The sequence below is a fragment of the Schistocerca nitens genome, chromosome 1 (genome assembly GCF_023898315.1).
Source record: "Schistocerca nitens isolate TAMUIC-IGC-003100 chromosome 1, iqSchNite1.1, whole genome shotgun sequence".
NCBI lineage: Eukaryota > Metazoa > Arthropoda > Insecta > Orthoptera > Acrididae > Schistocerca > Schistocerca nitens.
In genome coordinates this window covers 1,190,224,477-1,190,246,104 of record NC_064614.1, presented here as the reverse complement: position 1 = coordinate 1,190,246,104, position 21,628 = coordinate 1,190,224,477, and positions in this window count along the sequence as shown.

Here is a 21,628-nt window from a genome sequence, read left to right as displayed (position 1 = left end):
CACCATGTTTTCAGGATTCCGGTGAACAGTTTCCGGCATGCAGTACTCAAATGTCCACACCAAGAAAGGAATGATAGCTCTATTCGTGTATTCTCAGACTAAGACCCCACCCAACACGGCCAATGATCGACGATGACGTTAAAACGTAATTAAAAATGTCTAATAATCTGCGCCGACTGGCGACCTTTGGTTGCTTAACACACTTCGCAGCGCTTTCCTCCGTAAGGGTAATATTATTAGGTAACGGCCGACATTCCAGTCCGCAACGACTAGTGCGTTGTGTCACAACCAGCAATCGATGAGATAATGAACGGCGTGCCCGAGGCTGGAGCAGACTGCCGCGCTTAACGGCGAGCTAGCTCCCTTTGTGGAACAGGAGATGAAGGGCCTTGCCTGGAGGACCCAGAGCCGCGGCAGGAATTCGTTCCTTTTCCAGAGACACGAATCTGGACGGGGCGCCGCGCCGGCGGATTTCCACGGCCGCCGCAGACCTTGTGCCGGATTCCGCTGCCTTTATGTGCTAATTGCGGCCCGCAGGCCGGCGAACTGCATCGCAGCAGCCGCGCCACACCACGCGCCTGTCATTAACTTCTTTCTCTCTGACCTTTCCACCCGGTGGGCAGTTTCCAGCCAGGCACGTCATCTGACTAGCTCCTCGCATTATTACCCACGTCACCGTAGCTTACGCAGCACACGACCATTCGGCGGAAAGCGGAGAGGTCAGTCAGTGCCTTCACGGAAAAATGTTTGCGGTTGCCTGCGGACCCATGATTGACCCCAGGCATGCACCTCTTTCGTCTTGGCTCCAAAAATAAAAGAATCGCACGGGGAGGGATCGGGACAGTATGGAGGCACAACTGCGAGAATTATCGCCCCATCAGCTCTGACAAGGACAATGGAAAGAAGAATGGAAAAGAAATTGAGAATCAGCTTTAGGAAAGCTAAAGGCGCCAGGGAGGCTTTTTTTGACTTTGCTGTTGATAATGGAAGCAAGACTGAGGCAACCAAGACACATCTGTCGGCCTGGAAAATAGCATTCGACAACGTACGAGTGTGAGTCAAATGAAAACCTTAAATATTTTTTTCAAATATTATTTATTGTGCAGAAATGGTACAAAGCTGTATCACTTTTCAACATAATCTCCCCCCACGCTCAATGCAAGTCCTCCAGTGCGTAAATTCCTTTAGAAAAAAATTCTTTTGGTAGTCCGCGCAACCACTCATGCACCGCTTGGCGTACCTCCTCATCAGAACGGAACTTCTTTCCTCCCATTGCGTCTTTAACCGGTCTAAACATATGGAAATCACTTGGAGCAAGGTCTGGTGAGTATGGTGGATGAGGAAGACACTCAAAATGCAGGTCTGTGATTGTTGCAAGCGTTGTACGGACAGTGTGGAGTCTTGCATTGTTATGGTGCAAAAGGACACCTGCTGTGACAAACATGAATAACCGAGCTGAAACTTCATTCGTCGATGAATTTCAATAGGTTTCACACCTTCACTACGCAAAAAACAGAATAATAGAACGCTGATACCGCGACGGTATGTGTGCATCTGCACTATGCTGACACCTACAAGCCATTCTGCACGCTGTTCGTACCATGCTCACCGACTTACAGGATAATGGCTCGAAATTTCTATTTGTTATTACAAATTTAAGATTTTCATTTGACTCACCCTCGTAATATGTTGCAGGATGTTCGAAATTCTGAAAAAATAAGGGTAAGCTACAAGGAAAGGCGAGTAATAAACAATGTGTATAAGAACGAAGAGAGAAAAGTGAAAGTGGAAGACACAGAACGAAGAGCAAGGGTGTTAGAGAGGGATGGAAGCTTTCGCCCTTGGTTGTTCAGTCTGTACGTCGAAGAAGCGATGACGAAAATAAAAGAAAGCTTCAAAAATGGGATTAAAATTCAAGATGAAAGGATGTAAACGATATGATTCGCTGGTGGTATAAATGACGTGTGCTTTTGGAAGTCAGATCAGGAAGCTGGAGAGATCTGCAGAGGTTGAATAAGAGTCTCTGACCTCTCCACCAACTTGTCGTCTTCTAAAGCTGTGTTCACAGCGCAGACAGCTCGTCGTGGAATATTCTTTGGCGGAGGCTGCTATGCTGTCAATCTGTATCTACAGAGGGCAAGATATGTAGTACTGACAATGATGGTAGGCGACACTTCTCATTAATGTTTCCTGCTTCGTTATTATTCAAATATTCACACATTTTACACTGTCTTTTACAACAGTCGACATAGCTTTCTTAATTGTATGGTAACTTTTCCATCCAACATCTGAACTATTGTATGAATTATGTGACTATTACATATTCACATATAAGTAACGCACGATACTGAGATACGTGTGCTTCCCTTCAGAACGCCCGAAACAGAGCGGCCCTCCGGAACGCCCGAAACATTAACTAGCGCAGCCAAAGTACTGCCAGGTGCGCCAAAGTGACACGCAGGTGTCCGGGGCACTTCGGCTGCAATATCGTTACTCCCATGTTTCTCAAAAGATAAGTTTTTTTAAAAACTGTACAGACAAATGGTTCTCACATACTACAGCACAATTCACACACAATAATCTCAGTACTGTAACATGCTCTAACGGAAGTGCACGTAAATTGGGGCCAGTCCCAGAACAATGGCAAATTGCTCAGTCATATAAGAGTAACGATTACGAATTACGCATCACAGTGACTCGCAAAAGCAACCACACTTAACACTCATGCTGCCACATATGTTTGCCATCCTGTAGTCAACCGAAGTACATGCAGGGTGACAATTATTGAACCATATGGAAAAAATACGTAAGTCAGTAAAAAACTACGGCGTGCGCACACATTATTCAACATGTAAAAGTCACTACAGATATTCGCACTTAGTTTATCACATGTTGGACATGCCTGCCATCATTGGCGACGATGTGGCGCAGACGAATAGCGAAATTCTGGATGGCCCGCTTTGTCGGGACATCGATGCTGTCGATGACGTCCTGAATGGTTGTTTTCATCTCAGCAACGGTTTTGGGGTTATTGCTGTACACCTTGTCTTTAATTTTTTATTTCTTTATTTATTTATCTTTTTGGTCATCAGTCTACTGACTGGTTTGATGCGGCCCGCCACGAATTCCTTACCTGTGCTAACCTCTTCATCTCAGAGTAGCACTTGCAACCTACGTCCTCAATTATTTGCTTGACGTATTCCAATCTCTGTCTTCCTCTACAGTTTTTGCCCTCTACAGCTCCCTCTAGTACCATGGAAGTCATTCCCTCATGTCTTAGCAGATGTCCTATCATCCTGTCCTCCTTATCAGTGTTTTCCACATATTCCTTTCCTCTCCGATTCTGCATACAACCTCCGCGTTCCTTACCTTATCAGTCCACCTAATTTTCAACATTCGTCTATAGCACCACATCTCAAATGCTTCGATTCTCTTCTGTTCCGGTTTTCCCACAGTCCATGTTTCACTACCATACAATGCTGTACTCCAGACGTACATCCTCAGAAATTTCTTCCTCCAATTAAGGCCGGTATTTGATATTAGTAGACTTCTCTTGGCCAGAAATGCCTTTTTGCCAGAGCGAGTCTGCTTTTGATGTCCTCCCTGCTCCGTTCGTCATTGGTTATTTTACTGCCTAGGTAGCAGAATTCCTTAACTTCATTGACTTCGTGACCATCAATCCTGATGTTAAGTTTCTCGCTCTTCTCATTTCTACTACTTCTCATTACCTTCGTCTTTCTCCGATTTACTCTCAAACCATACTGTGTACTCATTAGACTGTTCATTTCGTTCAGAACATCATTTAATTCTTCTTCACTTTCACTCACGATAGCAATGTCATCAGCGAATCGTATCATTGATATCCTTTCACCTTGTATTTTAATTCCACTCCTGAACCTTTCTTTTATTTCCATCATTGCTTCCTCGATGTACAGATTGAAGAGTAGTGGCGAAAGCACCACAAAAATGAGTCGCCTGAGTTCAGATCCGGAGAATATGGCGGCCAATCGAAAGCCATGGTAGTGGCCTCTGGGTACTCCAGAACCAGAATGCGGTCTCCAAATTGCTCCTCCAGGACATCAAACACTCTCCTGCTTCAATGGGGTCGAGCTCCGCCTTGCATGAACCACACGTTATCGAAATCTGTGTCTCTTTGGATAATGAAGATGCAATCGTCTTCCAAAACCTTCACGTGTCGTTCGGTAGTCAGCGTTCCATCAAAACATATCGCACCCATTATTCCGTGACTGGACATTTCACACCACACAGCCATCCATTGAGGGTGAAGAGACTTCTCGGTCGCGAAATGCGGGTTCTCAGTCCCCCAAATGCGCCAATTTAGCTTACTGACGAACCCATCCAAATGAAAATGGCTGACAAGACGCACGCGCATGCACATACTACTTCTCATTATACTTATATCGATATGGTGCCTGTTCTGTCGGACATGTCCGAAAGAACACACACCATATCGATATAAGTATATAGTTCTGGCAGTACCGACCACGACCTTATTCTTCTGTGCGGATGCACACATATTACCCGAACTCTTACGGGACTTGATAAGAAAGTCTTCTACGAGTAATGAGTGTGTTGGGTAGGGACACTACGAATGTAGTGTGTGGACATATAAGATGGGAATGTGGGTCTCGCGGTAGACGTGCGCGAGACAGTCCCTGCAGTCGCACTACCCACTGTGACCTCGGCGGCTCAGATGGATAGAGCGTCTGCCATGTAAGCAGGAGATCCCGGGTTCGAGTCCCGGTCGGGCACACATTTTCACCTCTCCTCGTTGATATATATCAACACCCGTCGGCAGCTGAAGGTATTATTATATAATTCTAATTTAATTCACGTTATGTCCTAACGCAAACTGTTCAGAAGTTATGACGATTTTATTTCATATAATTCAATAGTTGTCACCCTGTAGGTAACTAGTATTAGGACATGCATAGCCGGCATATTCGTAAGCATCACTGTGCCCGCCTGACCGCAAATAACTCACTGTCTACTCCCACTTCAATCCACCCACCGGCAGCAACAGTCTCGCGGTATTGTCCAATATATCTGTTTCAGCGACATTGTCGAGTGGTAGTGCCTACCTTGTAGTTATGCAGAGATGAAGAGCACAAGAGAGATCAGCGTGGATTGTCACACGGTACCAGTCTTCGGCTTGAAACCCTCAGGAAGAACGAAACCGCACTGTCATTAATTTTATATTTGACAAATAAAATTTCAGTTTACATCAGACAATGAAGAATGGAAAACTTAATGACTGCACGTTCTGGAGCACAGAGAATAGCCTGCAAGCATGAAAGTCAATAAAAACTTACAAAAAAAGAATGGTCAGGTCAAAGTGCAGTTTGGGACAAAAAGTTAACGAACATCTGTTATAGAGGGAATTACGTAAGTGACCCTGCAATAACACAATACACTGATACAATATAAGTTTCATTCATTTAAGCTGCAGACAAGAAAAGTGGAACTCCCTCAGAAGGGCAGGTAGAAACCAAATGAGACTTCACACGTTGAATGAAGATCCTATCTATTCTTTCGGACATGTCCGAAAGAACACATATCGTCGGTGACCATACAGCTCTCTTGGAATGAAATGATAATTAAATCAAGACCCTAAGCTGTCGACGGGAGTTAATATACATCAACGGGGACATTTGTAAATGTGTGCCCCGCTCAGGACTCTAACCCGGGATCACCTGCTTACATAGCAGACGCTCTATCCTTCTGAGCCACCGAGGGAACAGAGAGTAGTGCGACTGCAGGGATTTATTTATCCCTTGTACGCTCTCCGTGAGACTCACATTCCCAACTTAATGGCCACATACTACATTCGTAGTGCCCCTGCCCATTACACTCATTACTCGCAGAAGACATTCTTACCGAGTGCCGTAAGAGTTCGGGTAATGCGTGTACATCCAGCACAGAACAAGGTCAATGGCCGGTTAGCCTGAACTATATGAAGATGGTATCTGTTCTTTCGGACATGTCCCTGTAATGGGCAGAGGCACTACGAATGTCGCGTGCGGACTTTAAGTTGGGAATGTGGGTCTCACGGGGAGCGTGCCAGGGATAAATCCCCGCAGTTGCATTATCTTCTGTGCCCTCGGTGGCTCACATGGATAGAGCGTCTACTATGTAAGCAGGAGATCCCGGGTTCGAGTCCCGGTCGGGACACACATTTTCAACTGTCCCGGTTGATGTATATCAACGCCTGTCGAAAGCTTAGGGTCTTGATTTAATTATCACTTCACTGTTGTAACTTGTCTTTGATATCCTGCATGCTGGCACCGGGATAGAACTGACGACCGAGCTATTCCCACACGTGTTCCATAGGAGGCAGATCTGAACATCTTGCTGACCGCGAGACTACGACATCACCTAGCATACAATTAATAGAGAAACGAGCCATATGTGGACGAACATTGTACTGTTGACAAATGGCAGCACAATACTGTCACAAGAGAGGAAACACTTGAGGACGCAGGAGAATACTACGAACCAACGGAGGGAGTCGCCATGGGTAGCCCACTCTCACCGGTGGTAGCGAATTTGTACATGTAGAACTTCGAGGAGGGAGCCCTGTCGTCATCCGAATGGAAACCTACTTGCTTTTTCCGTTACGTGGACGACACGTTCGTCATCTGGCCACATGGTATGGAGAAACTCCTTGACTTCCTTACCCATCTAAACTCCATACACCCCAACATCAAATTCACTATGGAGACTGAAACGGAGGGTAAACTACCTTTCCTTGACGTCTTGGTCAAGAGAAGGCCTGACGGCACCCTAGGCCATGGGGTGTATCGGAAGACAACGCACACTGATCTGTATTTGCACGCAGAAAGCTGCCACCACCCTTCACAGAGGAATGGGGTGCTTAAAACTCTAGTACATAGGGCGCGCACTATCTCTGACGCAGAGAGCCTACCCCAGGAATTGGAACATCTGAGAACTGTATTTCGAAAAAATTGGTACTCAGAGTGGCAGATTCTACGTGCTCTCCGCCCACCCACTACAGCACAACCTGTGGAGATGGATGAAATCACGAGGGAGGAGGTAGGCACTGCGTTTATCCCATATACAGGCGCACTCTCGGGGAAAATCGCCCGCATTTTGAAGAAACACCGGGTCGGAACTGTGTTTTGTCCTCCGAATAAAACTCGTGCACTGGTGGGGAGCGCCAAAGATGACCTCGGTTTGAGGAAGGCAGGCGTGTACCAGATTCCGTGTCAATGTGGCAAGTCGTATATTGGTCAGACGATGCGTACCGTCGAGGATCGATGCCGTGAACACCAGAGGCACACTCGACTGCTGTATCCGAGCAAGTCGGCGGTCGCTGAACATTGTTTGTCGGAAAATCACGCTATGGAGTATGAACGCACGAGGATTCTGGTACAGACGTCGAGATACTGGGACAGCGTTGTTAGAGAGGCCATCGAAATTCGCACCAACGACGACCTCATAAACCTGACTGTGGCTATAATCTTAGCAAGGCTTGGGAACCAGCGATTGGGTTAATCAAGAGTAAATCGAGCAAATGTATAGTTGTGACGACCACGGCGGACAGAGCCATCACACCGACGTCATCTCAGACGCCGTCGCAATCTGTTCCACCGCGCGACCGTGGCGCGGGGCGCGGACGGCGGAGGGAGCGCGCCGCGGGCGGAGGGTTCCCCCTGAGCAGCCATAGTGTAAGGATCTCCGTGCCGGCACGTTCACAGGAGCTCAGTCCGTCAGTTCACCTGATGATGGCGACATGTATGATCGCCGAAATATTGTGCCCGTTGGACGCTGTAGACCGGCAGTACACCCGTGGATATTTTGTCAAATACGTCGGGAGAAACTCAAGAATCACATAGTTTTACATGATTACGCACGAACTTAGTTTCATGCATTCATCTACCTAGGGAGGCCTATGTCCTGCAGTGGTTCGACGGTAACGTAGTAAGTCACGCTTCATTAAACCGAGAGAGCGAATGACACTCTGTGCGGTACGCGTGACCAGGTACAGCGACCCGAACGGTTGGTAACGTAAGGGCAGGTGTCGTTGGCGAATTTTTCGGAATAAATCAAGACCTAGACTCAACGATTAAATATTATTGTTTTGATATTTACCTACGATGCCTAAGTAGCTTACTTGCACTTAAATTTCAGCTGTTGATATTTTTAGATGTATTCAAAAATGGTTCAAATGGCTCTGAGCACTATGGGACTCAACTGCTGAGGTCATTAGTCCCCTAGAACTTAGAACTAGTTAAACCTAACTAACCTAAGGACATCACACACATCCATGCCCGAGGCAGGATTCGAACCTGCGACCGTAGCGGTCTCGCGGCTCCAGACTGCAGCGCCAGAACCGCGCGGCCACTTCGGCCGGCTTTAGATGTATTCTGTTAGTACTGTATTTATTTAGCGGTCCACCGACGCGACAATGCTTGGATCCAAACAATACTACTCGTATTAAACTTAAGGGGGCAATGTATATTATTTTTTTCTTTTTAGAAGTTTTTGTGTCTTTTTTTAATTTTTAATTTGAGTTTCATTTCGTGCTTTTTAAACTGTTTATTTTAGCAGTAGACACGCGATGATCGACGATCTATTCGCCACAATCACAAAAATACTTTCCGGGATGAGACACGGAACTACGACGTCAGATTTTGCCTCGCTGAGATCTACGTAATCTGACAATAGATGTATTTTCGTAAATATTATTACAGTTGCAAGATTTGAGCAATGCAATGTGGTTCTGAGTTTCAGCCTAAAATCGTTATTCCGACTCTTTTCTTTCCCATGATATTTTCTATATAAACTTGATTAAGAAACATTCTGGCAGATTAAAACTGCGAGCCGGATCGATACTCTAACTCGGGACCTTTGCCTTTCGCGGGCAAGTGCTCTACCAACTAAGCTACCCAAGCACGACTCACGCCCCCTCCTCACAGCTCTACTTCTCCCAGTACCTCGTCTCCTACCTTCCAAACTTTACAGAAGCTCTCCTGCGAACCTTGCAGAACTAGCACTCCTGAAAGAAAGGATATTGCGGAGACATGGCTTAGGCACAGCCTGGGGGATGTTTCCAGAATGAGATTTTCACTCTGCAGCGGAGTGTGCGCTGATATGAAACTTCCTGGCAGATTAAAACTGTGTGCCCGACCGAGACTCGAACTCGGGACCTTTGGCTTTCGCGGGCAAGTGCTCTACCAACTCAGCTACCGAAGCACGACTCACGCCCGGTACTCACAGCTTTACTTCTGCCAGTATTTCGTCTCGTACCTTCCAAACTTTACTGAAGCTCTCTCGCAGGAGAGCTTCTGTAAAGTTTGGAAGGTAGGAGACGAGATACTGGCAGAAGTAAAACTGTGAGTACCGGGCGTGAGTCGTGCTTCGGTAGCTCAGATGGTAGAGCACTTGCCCGCGAAAGGCAAAGGTCCCGAGTTCGAGTCTCGGTCGGGCACACAGATTTAATCTGCCAGGAAGTTTCAATTCTCAATCCGACGGCAACCCAACCGACAGACAGTCAACGGACGAAGCGACAGAATAACTTCCGCTCCACCTGACCAGCACACAACAGGGAGTTCAATGGATCAACGCAGAAGGTATCGGCGCCCACAACGAATTACACATTCAGCTGTCAAACTACACGCCGTTCTGGACAGCCACAACACGACGAGGAAAATACAGTGCCTGAATTTACGTCAACGGCCAGGGCAGGCAACCGGAACGTTAACGAACACAAGGCAGAAGATTCCGGTGGTGCACTTCAATTTAAAAATAATCAAGCTAAGTTCAATTCCACAGGAGGGCGGCTAGAATTTCGCCAACTTGAAAACAGACGTTGTTGCTCGCTGCAATGTCCCAACAGCCCACAACGAAATTCAAACGACACAATGTGAACAGTTGGGGCTGGCTGGTAGATTAAGTGACGACTCAACTTTCATGTCCGGGATCGGTGAGCCACGGACCTCACAGCAATGGGAACAGCCCCTCACACTCCGACCGCGCATGGACGCTTCCAGCGGACCCGGCCAGACAGGCGCTACGGAGACTTTCTCGCTGCTCCATCCCAACCGACCAACTGCCCGCACACGGCACAGCCGGAAACTATATGCGCGACTCAAAAGATAGTACAAGGGTGCGAATATCGATAAATGCTGCTGTTGTGACTCGCGGGGAGAGAGGATAACAGCGCAACAGCGATAATCGCGGGAGACTAACCACAGAATAGCAACCAAGGTTTAATGCAAAGCAAAACACGAGTCAGCCGCGGCTCACAATGGACCCTGATACGTTAATGAGCTCTGTAGCTGGCTGTGAGCAACTACTGCGCTACAAACTGAGTGAACAGATCTCATCGCCCTCTCACCAGAATTTACGGCGTGCGTATGTAGTGCCAACTCCCTCCTGTGACCTAGGCCAAGGCGTCATTGCTTCCGCGCCACAATGCGTCACCACTGTTATCAAATGGTTGAAATGGCTCTGAGCACTATGGGACTTAACTTCTGAGGTCATCAGTCCCCTATAACTTAGAACTACTTAAACCTAACTAACCTAAGGACATCACACACATCCATACCCGAGGCAGGATTCGAACCTGCGACCGTAGCGGTCGCGCGGTTCGCTGTTATCCGTGCCAAAGGTGCTACCCTTACAAAAACGTCAGACTGAACCTCTTATACATAACAACACGCACTAAATTTAATAAATATACAACGAGGAAAAGCCAGACTTGCTTGCCACTCTCTAGATGTGTATCAGCCGAGAGCTGTGGCCTGATTTTTTACCTCTACAATTTGGTACTACGTAACTTGATGCAGCTGTTATGTATTACGTAGCATATATCAAGAGAGTGCGCTGGCGGAAAACATTTTTACTTAATTTAGCTGTTGAAACGGTTGAATGGACTTACATGAAACATAACGAGGAACCACCCCTAGAGTAGAGTGGGGTAAGATTGCGCGGCGGGTAAGACTGCGCAAGGCTTGTATCTCAGTTTTAGTAATGCAGCAATTGGCCACTCTGCAGGGCACGAAATAGCCTCTGTGGCTGACCCTTTATTGCCGTAGTTTTGATTGTTGTCCTGGTGTTAATGGCTGCGCAATGCGGTAAGAACTGTTTTACGTTATTTTCATATAACATTTCATGTTCCGGAAATAAGCTATAACTCAGGCAATAATGGGATTATGAATTTTAACTTTATTCCATTGCATTGTCAGTCTTGTGGTATATTAACAGATCTATATTCCTACAAAGCGTTTCAATGTGCAGTCAAAAGCCGCAGTGTCGTAGTGCGGAGCAAGTTCACGCGTTACAGGTGGGGCAAAACTGCGCACGCGACTGCTACGATCGCAGGTTCGAATCCTGCCTCGGGCATGGATGTGTGTGATGTCCTTAGGTTAGTTAGGTTTAAGTGGTTCTAAGTTCTAGGGGACTTGTGACCACAGATGTTGAGTCCCATAGTGCTCAGAGCCATTTTTTGAAAACTGCACAGTGAGTAATCTTACACCATGCGTTATAATTATCAGCTTTTATAGACCTAGAAATATTTATTAACGTTGAGGTGGATATTATACATCGGCAGTAGTCCTCTAAGAATCCTTTTTTATATTTTAGCGCCTCCAAAGGGAAAACCGAAGCTGGAAAAGAGGGCTTGTAAAATGGCAAGTCTAAACGACAAATAGCGAGGGAGCTTCGAATAAGTGAAGCTGCCCTCAGAAATCGCGTTAAAGAGGTACGAGGCCCTTGGAAGTATACTTTTGTCTCTATATTTTTTATTTTGGAAACTTTTGCCTACGTAGGGATAAGCTTAAAATTAATACTCCCACCCCCACTTTTTTCAGGGTTTTGGGGTAAACAATCTGAGAAGATTCGGAAGAACGTTTAATGATGAACAGGAACTGAAACACGACGAACACTGCATATCTTTGGACAAATGTTATTATGGTATAGCTCTGAAAGATTTCAGAAGATTAGTTCATAAATACTCTGAGAGGAATAAGATAAAAACAAAATTTGACAAAAACACTACGATGGCCGGAAAGGACTGGGCATATGATTTCCTGCAGAGACGAAATCTTAGCCTTCGTATCCCACAGAAAACTAGTCTCGGACGTGTGATGGGGTTCAACAAACAGCAAACGAGCATCTGCTTTGATATCTTTCGTCGCTGATGGAGAGATATAAATTTGAACCTCATCGCATATATAACATTGATGAGTCAGGAATTACAACTGTTCCTAACGAAGTTCCGAAAGTGAAATGAAATGTCGTGAGACGAGGGCCTCCCGTCGGGTAGACCGTTCGCCTGGTGCAAGTCTTTCGATTTGACGCCACTTCGGCGACTTGCGTGTCGATGGGGATGAAATGATGATGATTAGGACAACACAACACCCAGTCCCCGAGCGGAGAAAGTCTCCGACCCAACCGGGAATCGAACCCGGGCCCTTTGGATTGACAGTCTGTCGCACTGACCACTCAGCTACCGGGGGCGGACGTTCCGAAAGTGATTGCAACATGCGGCAAGAAGCACATAGGCAAAATAGCATCTGCAGAAAGAGGTCAACTGATAACGGTTGTATGTTGTATGAGAGCTGGGGGGAGTTACATCTCTCCAGGAATAATATTTCCTCGGAAAAGGATGAAGGAGAGTGTGAAGAAAGGTGCCCCTCCTGGGTCACTAATGATGTGTTCGGACACTGGATACATCAACTCAGATTTGTATTTCACATGGCTACAACATTTTGAAAAACATACACAGCCAACAGAAGATAATCCAGTATTGTTAATTTTGGACAATCACTCGCCACATTTGAGTCTGAACGCCGTTCTTTTCTGCAGGGACCATAACATTCACGGGCTTACCATTCCTCCACACAGCAGCCACAAAATGCAGCCACTGGATCGCTGCTTTTTCAAGCCACTGAAGGACTTTTATTCCCAGGAATGCGACCTGTGGCTCATTAACCACACTGGATATGTAATTACGCAAGAATGTATCGCTGAATTGTTTGGGAACGCTTATCAAAGGACGGCCACAATGACGAAGGCAACAAAGGCGTTCAAGATATGTGGCATTTATCCAGTCGATCGTCACATATTCATCGAGGAAGATTTCCTGCCTTCGACTGTTATAGACCAAAGTGACAAATTTAATGATGCATCCACAGTTGAAAACTGGATCTCTCCAGAGCCAAAGTTCAGAGACATCTAGCTACAAATGAACCACAACCAGGACCAAGTACCTACGTTTCCCCAAAAGAAATAATTCCTTTGCCAAGAAGAAAAGTTTGCCAAAAAAGACAGAAGAAAGGAAAGAAGTCAGAAATAGTATCTGTGACCCCATTCAAGAACCAACTGGAATCCCGATCATCAGAACAAGAAATAAAGAAACCAAAGAGGAAACTATTTGATTCTGATCAAGTAAACAAAAAGAAAGCAAAGCAAAACTTAAATACTTCTAGGGAAAATTCACAAACTTTTCACTGTCCAGGCTGTACTGAAAAAAAAAAATGAAAAAAAAAAAAAAAACAATACTCCACCAGCAGAAGACTGGATTCAATGTCTCAAGTGCGATGAGTGGTGGCATGAATCCTGTTCTTGTTATGAAGGTTCTGGACACTTCATTTGTGATCTCTGTTAAAAAGATTTTCGTCCGGCAGTAATATTTTTGCATGTTTTTGACGACAGGCCCAGATTTGCTCATTAGGTCAAATATTGTATCAACAGTAACTGTTATATGCTGAGAATCAAGGTATATTACGTTTGTGTACGCTATAAATTAAATAAAAGACGAAAAAGTAAATGACACATACGTTTTCTCATTTGATAATAATGCGCAAATTTACCCCACTAGAAACGCACTCTTACGCCACGGTCGGGCAAGACTGCGCATTTGCATTACTTTTTTTACTAAGTGCGAATTACAGTTTAAATTGTTTCTATGACTTTCGGGCTCTGTCACATAACAAGCAAAATTCAGATGAAATGCCAGTTAAAATATAATTGTAACTTGTGACGTTTCCTTCAGTACATCGCTATTTAAACCTTAGGTGTGCAGTCTTGCCCCACTTTACTCTATTAAACAAGCTTTCAAATAAAAAATATGCATTGAAATCGGACCTTTCGTTTGGGAGCTACGATGCCAGAGACAGATACACAGATGCACAGGTTGAACTTATAACACCTCTCTGTTTGCATCGGAGGATGAGAACTAGAGAGATTTGCAGTGATTTATCAGCGGTCGTTCTTCCCTCAAATCGCAACTGTAACAGGAAAGCGAGGAACTGACAGTGATACACGAAGTACTCTCCGTCACACACCGTAAAACGGCTTGCGTAATGTAGACGTAGATGTGGAAATGATACATCGTTACTGCTCTCTGCGACATTCGACCTAAACAGCCTCCCTTTAGCATCAGGAGGGAAACATGCAACACGCCACTTATGCCTGCCGCTATAACTGCTGCTTAAGGAAACACATTCACTATCCTCGGAACCTGTCCCTGCGTGAGTCTCTGGTCAGCATCTCGTAACGGGAGCGACATTTTTTGTGGAATGGAAGGACGGCCCATACAAAACACGACCGTGACCCAGATTTGGAGTAACAGAAGAAGAAGAAAACGAATACCCGTGTTTGGCGGCAGAGAGGCCGCGCCGGTGGTTGGCGACGGGCGGTCGTGAAAGGCGAGCACCGGCGTGACCCGTCGCCTCCCGTATATCGATATCGATGTCGATGTCGATGTCAGCGAAAGGCCCGCCACGCCTGCCGACGCCGACGACCAGGATTTCGACAGGCCCGCCTGAGGGTTGCTGACGCCGCGGTGGGAAACGCCAGCGGCTGCCGTGAGCTCAGCGCGTCGCTAGCCAATATGGCCGCGAGGCGCGGGAAAGTCGGCTGCAGCCTACAAGAAACTTCCAACTATATTAACCCTTTCACTGCTCCAGACGTAAATATACGCTAATCGTTTCACATATATATACTATTTGCTATAAAAAAATACTTACAGCGGTTCCCTGCTACAGTCGTATAGTTACGTATAACGCCGACAATCGGGCCAGCGAGTCGGAAGTAATTGTTGTGCAAGTATATTATGAACACCTATGCAATGATGTCAGTGAAAAATCAAGACTGCGACGTTGGAAAAAACACAAACAGTGACGAAGTTTACTGTTTCCTTGCTGTAAATTTTCTGATGGCTCAAGTGAGAAAAAATGAAATAAACAGTTATTGGACCAATGATCAGTTACTGCCTACTCCAATGGTTGCTCAAATCATGCCGAGAGATAGATATCTTCTGTTACTTGGAATGTTACATTTTGCTGATAACAGTAAGGATCCTGGAGATTACAAAATCTGGAAATTACGTCGAATTGTGGATCACTTAAGAAAAGTATTTCCAGGTGCTTTCTATCCTTTTAAAAATTTGTGCAGTGATGAAAGTTTAGTTCTCTTCAAAGGTCGTGTCTTCTTCAAGCAGTACATTCCTTCCAAACGCCACAAATTTGGTGTAAAATTTTTTGTGTTATGTGATTGTGAAACTGGTTATATTCTTGACTTTATTATTTATGTGGGAGCAACAACAGACGTAAAAAAAGAAACTGAGTTTGGTGTAAATGTTGGAATACCTGGAAGCATTGTTCTCACTTTACTTGAACGTTACCTTGGTAAAGGTCACACATATTATAAGTTGACAATTGGTACACTAGCCCAACGTTATTTTCTTATTTGCATGACAGAGTGACTATTGCCTGTGGGACTGTGAGAACAAACCGCAAAGGCATGCCTGCTTTATCAAAAAAACTTAGAAAAGGCGAGATCGAGTTTACGTCAACAGATAAACTTCTTGCTCTGAAGTGGCAGGACAAGCGGGAAGTGAAGATGCTTTCAACTCTTCATGCAAGCGAAATTACAGCGACTGACAAAATTGACAGAACCACGAATGAACCAAAAACAAAACCAGCTTGCATCGTAAGCTACACTGAAAATATGGGGGCCGTCGACAGGAGCAACATGATGCCAAGTTCAGTAGAATGTGTACGAAAAACTGTAAAATGTTTTAAAATTTTTTTTTTCATTTGGTGGATCTGTCTCTGCTCAATGCGCATGCATTATATAAAGCTCAAACTGGACGAAAGATTTCAGTATCTGATTTTTAACAGAAACTTATCGAGGATATCCTAGAGATTCACCACCAACCGCAAACAGAGGGACGTCGTGGAAGGAGATCGGCTGATGGTGACAATCCCTTACACCTAACCGAGCGCCACTTTATCTCCTAATCCCAGGAACTTCAAAGAAGAAGGCCGCCCAGAGAAGGTGTAAGTGCAAAACATGATAAACAAAGTGACACAAGATACATTTGTGTAAAATGTAATGTGCCTTTATGTTTGAATTCTTGTTTCGAGAGATATCACATTTTCAAAAATGGCTCCGAGCACTATGGGACTTAACATCTGTGGTCATCAGTCCCCTAGAACTTAGAACTACTTAAACCTAACTAAACTAAGGACATCACACACATCCATGCCCGAGGCAGGATTCGAACCTGCGACCGTAGCGGTCACGCGTTTCCAGACTGAAGCGCCTAGATATCACACTTTGAAGTATTACTAATGTAATATGTTTTGTATTTTTTTCTCCTAATAAAGTACCTTTTTTGAACAAAATAAGACTTTCTGAACAAAGATTTTAAAAAAAGGAAACGATTTACAGCGACAATACTGGATTTTGCGTCTCATTTTTATCTCAATAATAACGGTAGACTGCTACAGTCGTATATACTGTATACGCACCGCTGAGAGTAAATGCGCAGTGAAAGCGTTAATGTGCGCTGCTTGGTGGGCTAACTTCTTCGAAGCGACGTGATACAGATAACAGTTAACGTGTGGGTTAATTTCTGTTGTAAAAATGAAATTGGCCAAATAGTTCTGAAATGCTGTACGTAAACTTGTAATTTATTACAAGTGTGCGTGCTGCTACGTTGATAAAATCATTTCTGCTCAAGCAGGTACTCGACGCATAGACGGCCCTTTCGAATCTCCCGTGGTGAAAGGTGGACGCGCACAGATCACGATAGCCATTCGTGCGCCATTGTCCAGGGATAAATTTCAGTGCTCTCACTCTTTGTTTTTTGGGAAGTGAAGGCAAGAGAAATTGTGGTTGTTTATGGATGACACAGTAGTTAAGGTTCTGGCCACACGTTCTAGAAAGCAACTGCCATATTCACATCAATTTCCTAAGAAAACATTGTAGCTTGGAATGCTTAAATGGATCCATCCGTAAGATTGCACGTAAAACTTTCTATATCGTTGCAGGTGAACTCGCCCTCCGACTCTTAATGATCTATTTTTCGACGGAATTTACAGGAACGTAAATTCCAACAGTAGTTCTAGACTCAGTTTTTCTGCTATGACGTGATCATTATTAAACACACTTCTTTTTCGTGGCGATATCTCGTATTTCCCATGGTCGGGGTATTCTCTGCCGTTCCACTTCCGAACAGCGCACGACAAAAAGCGATCTTTGATTTTTCTTATTTTACTATGATGATGATTTCTCGATATGTATGAGGGCGGAACTCTGAGGAGAAAGTTGGTGATTTAAATTCAACGAGAAGCTCCTGCCGCAATTGAAAATACTTTTGTTTTAACGATTTCCACTCTTTGCGTACCATATCCGTGGCACTCTCCCCCCTATTTCGCGATAGTACGAAACGAGCAGCCATTCTTTGGACTTTTTCGATGTCCTCCTTCAAGCCTAACTGGTGTGGACTCACGCTGCACAGCAGTGCTCAAAAAGAGGGCAGACAAGTGTAGTTGAAACTTTGAACATAGCTGCTAAGGTTCAGTGACCGTGTCGGAATTATATTAGAACAAATAAGCCCTCGGTCACAAATATTAAGTCAAAATTGACCAGGTTTCAACGCTACTATGAGCGTCGTCTTCAGAATTAGATTAACGTATTAGGTATATAATACATTAATAAAATTGAAGTGACTTGTAAGTACTGCATCTTTTCCAGTCAGTACAAACTTTAATTTTATTAATGTCTTATATGCCTAATATGTTTTAGAACAGTTAGTTTAATTCTGAAGACGACGCTCATAGTAGCGTTGAATTTGTTTATTATTTTGTTATCTCTTACATACTCCTACACATTGATCTTGCCGAAAGCCGAGAAGCGATTCTTCTTGGTGTTTTAGCTCTCTGGGTGACTCTGGGATGCTCTCTGGGGCACTCTGGGATGCTCCCTGGGGCACTGTCTTATTATTTCTGTTTCATATATTCATGTTTACAATTCTTTTTACAATTAAAAATTTATTCTTTATTTTATTGATCAGTATACAGTTGCGAAGCATCCTTATCTATCTCGTGAGATTTTTTTTTTTTTTTTTAGAAAGGCTAGTTCTGGTTTCAATTAAAATTCTTATGTTTAACATCTATTATTTAAATGTTTATTCATCATAATGTATCGATGGCTTGCAGGGGTTACGACCCCTGGGGAGGTGGGTGGGTGTTTATGCATGGCTGTGTTGACTTAGCCGCTGCAGCTACATAAGGCGGGTGACCTTGAACGAGGTTCGCCTCGCTGCCGCTAGAGGTCCAGGACCGCGCTATAGTAGCGTTGAAACCTGGTCAATTTTGACTTAATATTTGTGACCGAGGGCTTATTTGTTCTAATATAAGTGTAGTTGAATTTATAGCCTTTAGATTTGTGCGATTTATTATGAAACCGAAATTTAGCGGATTCCTTTTAATAATTAGGTGGATGACTTCACACTTCTCATTACTTGGAGTCAGTTGCCACGTTTCGTTCCGTACAGGCCCGATGCGCATCTCCGAATCCCGGAAGTGGGTTGCCAGCGCGCGGAGCTAACCGGGTGGGTCAGTTATTAAATGCACGATGTCTTTTATTAATAATGCCACACATTTCGGAATACAATCTTCGGGTATTTTAATGTCGACAACTAATTCTTTCCTTATTTTTGGAGGAGGTGGGGGGGGGGGTGAAGGGGCGTGTGGGATAAGAGACGATATGGCATGATCTGCTGTATGCACGGAGTATGGACACTTGATGTCAAAGCCAGGTTTCGTGGTACCATGGTCCAAGTAAAATCGCAGGCTGATAAGTTATCCTTTGACAAGTGGCTGTAATTGTCTACGTGAAAATGGTTGAAGATAGATTATCCTTCGGACCTCGTGCATTAGTAATAAAACATACTCTGGTACAGGAAGAATTTTCTTTGCGTATGTTATTGCGGATTTATGCTGTGGAAGCTGATATTACATTTGACGATTTGCTCGGTGATTTTCGGACCGAGTAAACTATGTGCCGACATCACCCTTCAGAAAACCTTCACTCATTCTGGCACCGCACTTACACTATACTGTAATATATTACAGAGAAATACAAACAGTAGTTGTTCTAAACCTAGGTGTAATTGCGAGCGATTTATGTAAACCAGTCCGTCAATTTGGATCTACTAGGTAATGTGACGATTTGTTGAGAAGCTTTGGTACCATTATATTACAAATTGACACATGTTTTACTGCAAATGAAAGAGTATTTAACAAACAGCCATCTAACAAGATTTAGAATCGATTATGTTTGCATGTTATTCAGCAGAATCAACAGGATCGTAACTTTTAAACTACATTCATGTTCATAAAAAAACAGAACACCTTGAACGACCAGAGGTAGGACGTTCATACTCACAGGACAAGGACGTTAGTATGTTCTGCAGAAATGATTAGCATTTCATTCACCTCGGTTCAGCATGTGACCTGTTGCCTAATAGGCACAGTGTCGGCCAGGGTCCCTGATAACTTGCTGTATGCATGATGGCATCGACGCGTATAGCGTGTGAATGACGTCCTGTGGTACAGCCATCCGTGTTGCATGCACCTGGTTCCAAATATCATCTATGCTAGTTGGTATTAGGCCACAGCACTGCAGCCGTCGTTTCGCCATATTCCACACATTTTCAATTGGCGGCAGGTCTGGCGATCTGGTGAGCCAGGGCAGAAGGCTGATATCCTGTGACATCAATAAGTCAGGTGTTCGTGCAATAACATGTGGTTGTGCATTGTCTTGCCGAGAAATGGCGTCTAGTGTGTCGTGCAGAGAGGTTACTGCTACTGGTCATTCACATAGGTCGCACTGACCTGGACATGCACCAACTGTGATTTGTGGTCGGACCCAATAGCACCCCACGCCATAAGGCTTCGAGCTGGCACTGTATGTCCTGTACGAATTCACTCACTGTGATGTCACTCCCCCAAAGTGCGGCCATAATTTTCAAACAAAAAGAACCTGGTCCCGTCCGAAAACACTACCTGATGTCATTCCTGTCCCTAGTGACGTCTGAGCCGTAGTTGTGTCCGGCTCTTCGAAAAGCGCGCCGGGCGGAGTGCTTTCGCTTTGCGTTGGCGTTTTCGGTTTGGCGTTCTGTTTGGATCACTACCGCCCTCTAGCGGGAGGTGGAGCAAGTGTACGGTCGCGTGACGATCGAGCAGTCAGTACTGGGCGGTGACCGAGACAGGTGGTGGCGCGAGCGGGGCCCTGCTGTTGGGGGTCGTCAACTGCTCGCCACGTGCTTTGCCCGACCTCTTAGCTGTCCTGGGCTAAGTCTGCCTTACCCGCATGTACAGGGTGTTTCAAAAATGACCGGTATATTTGAAACGGCAATACAAACTAAACGAGCAGCGATAGAAATACACCGTTTGTTGCAATATGCTTGGGACAACAGTACATTTTCAGGCAGACAAACTTTCGAAATTACAGTACTTACAATTTTCAACAACAGATGGCGCTGCGGTCTGGGAAACTCTATAGTACGATATTTTCCACATATCCACCATGCGTAGCAATAATATGGCGTAGTCTCTGAATGAAATTACCCGAAACCTTTGACAACGTGTCTGGCGGAATGGCTTCACATGCAGATGAGATGTACTGCTTCAGCTGTTCAATTGTTTCTGGATTCTGGCGGTACACCTGGTCTTTCAAGTGTCCCCACAGAAAGAAGTCACAGGGGTTCATGTCTGGCGAATAGGGAGGCCAATCCACGCCGCCTCCTGTATGTTTCGGATAGCCCAAAGCAATCACACGATCATCGAAATATTCATTCAGGAAATTAAAGACGTCGGCCGTGCGATGTGGCCGGGCACCATCTTGCATAAACCACGAGGTGTTCGCAGTGTCGTCTAAGGCAGTTTTGTACCGCCACAAATTCACGAAGAATGTCCAGATAGCGTGGTGTGGTAATCGTTTCGGATCTGAAAAACGGGCCAATGATTCCTTTGGAAGAAATGGCGGCCCAGACCAGTACTTTTTGAGGATGCAGGGACGATGGGACTGCAACATAGGGCTTTTCGGTTCCCCATATGCGCCAGTTCTGTTTATTGACGAAGCCGTCCAGGTAAAAATAAGCTTCGTCAGTAAACCAAATGCTGCCCACATGCATATCGCCGTCATCAATCCTGTGCACTATATCGTTAGCGAATGTCTCTCGTGCAGCAATGGTAGCGGCGCTGAGGGGTTGCCGCGTTTGAATTTTGTATGGATAGAGGTGTAAACTCTGGCGCATGAGACGATACGTGGACGTTGGCGTCAT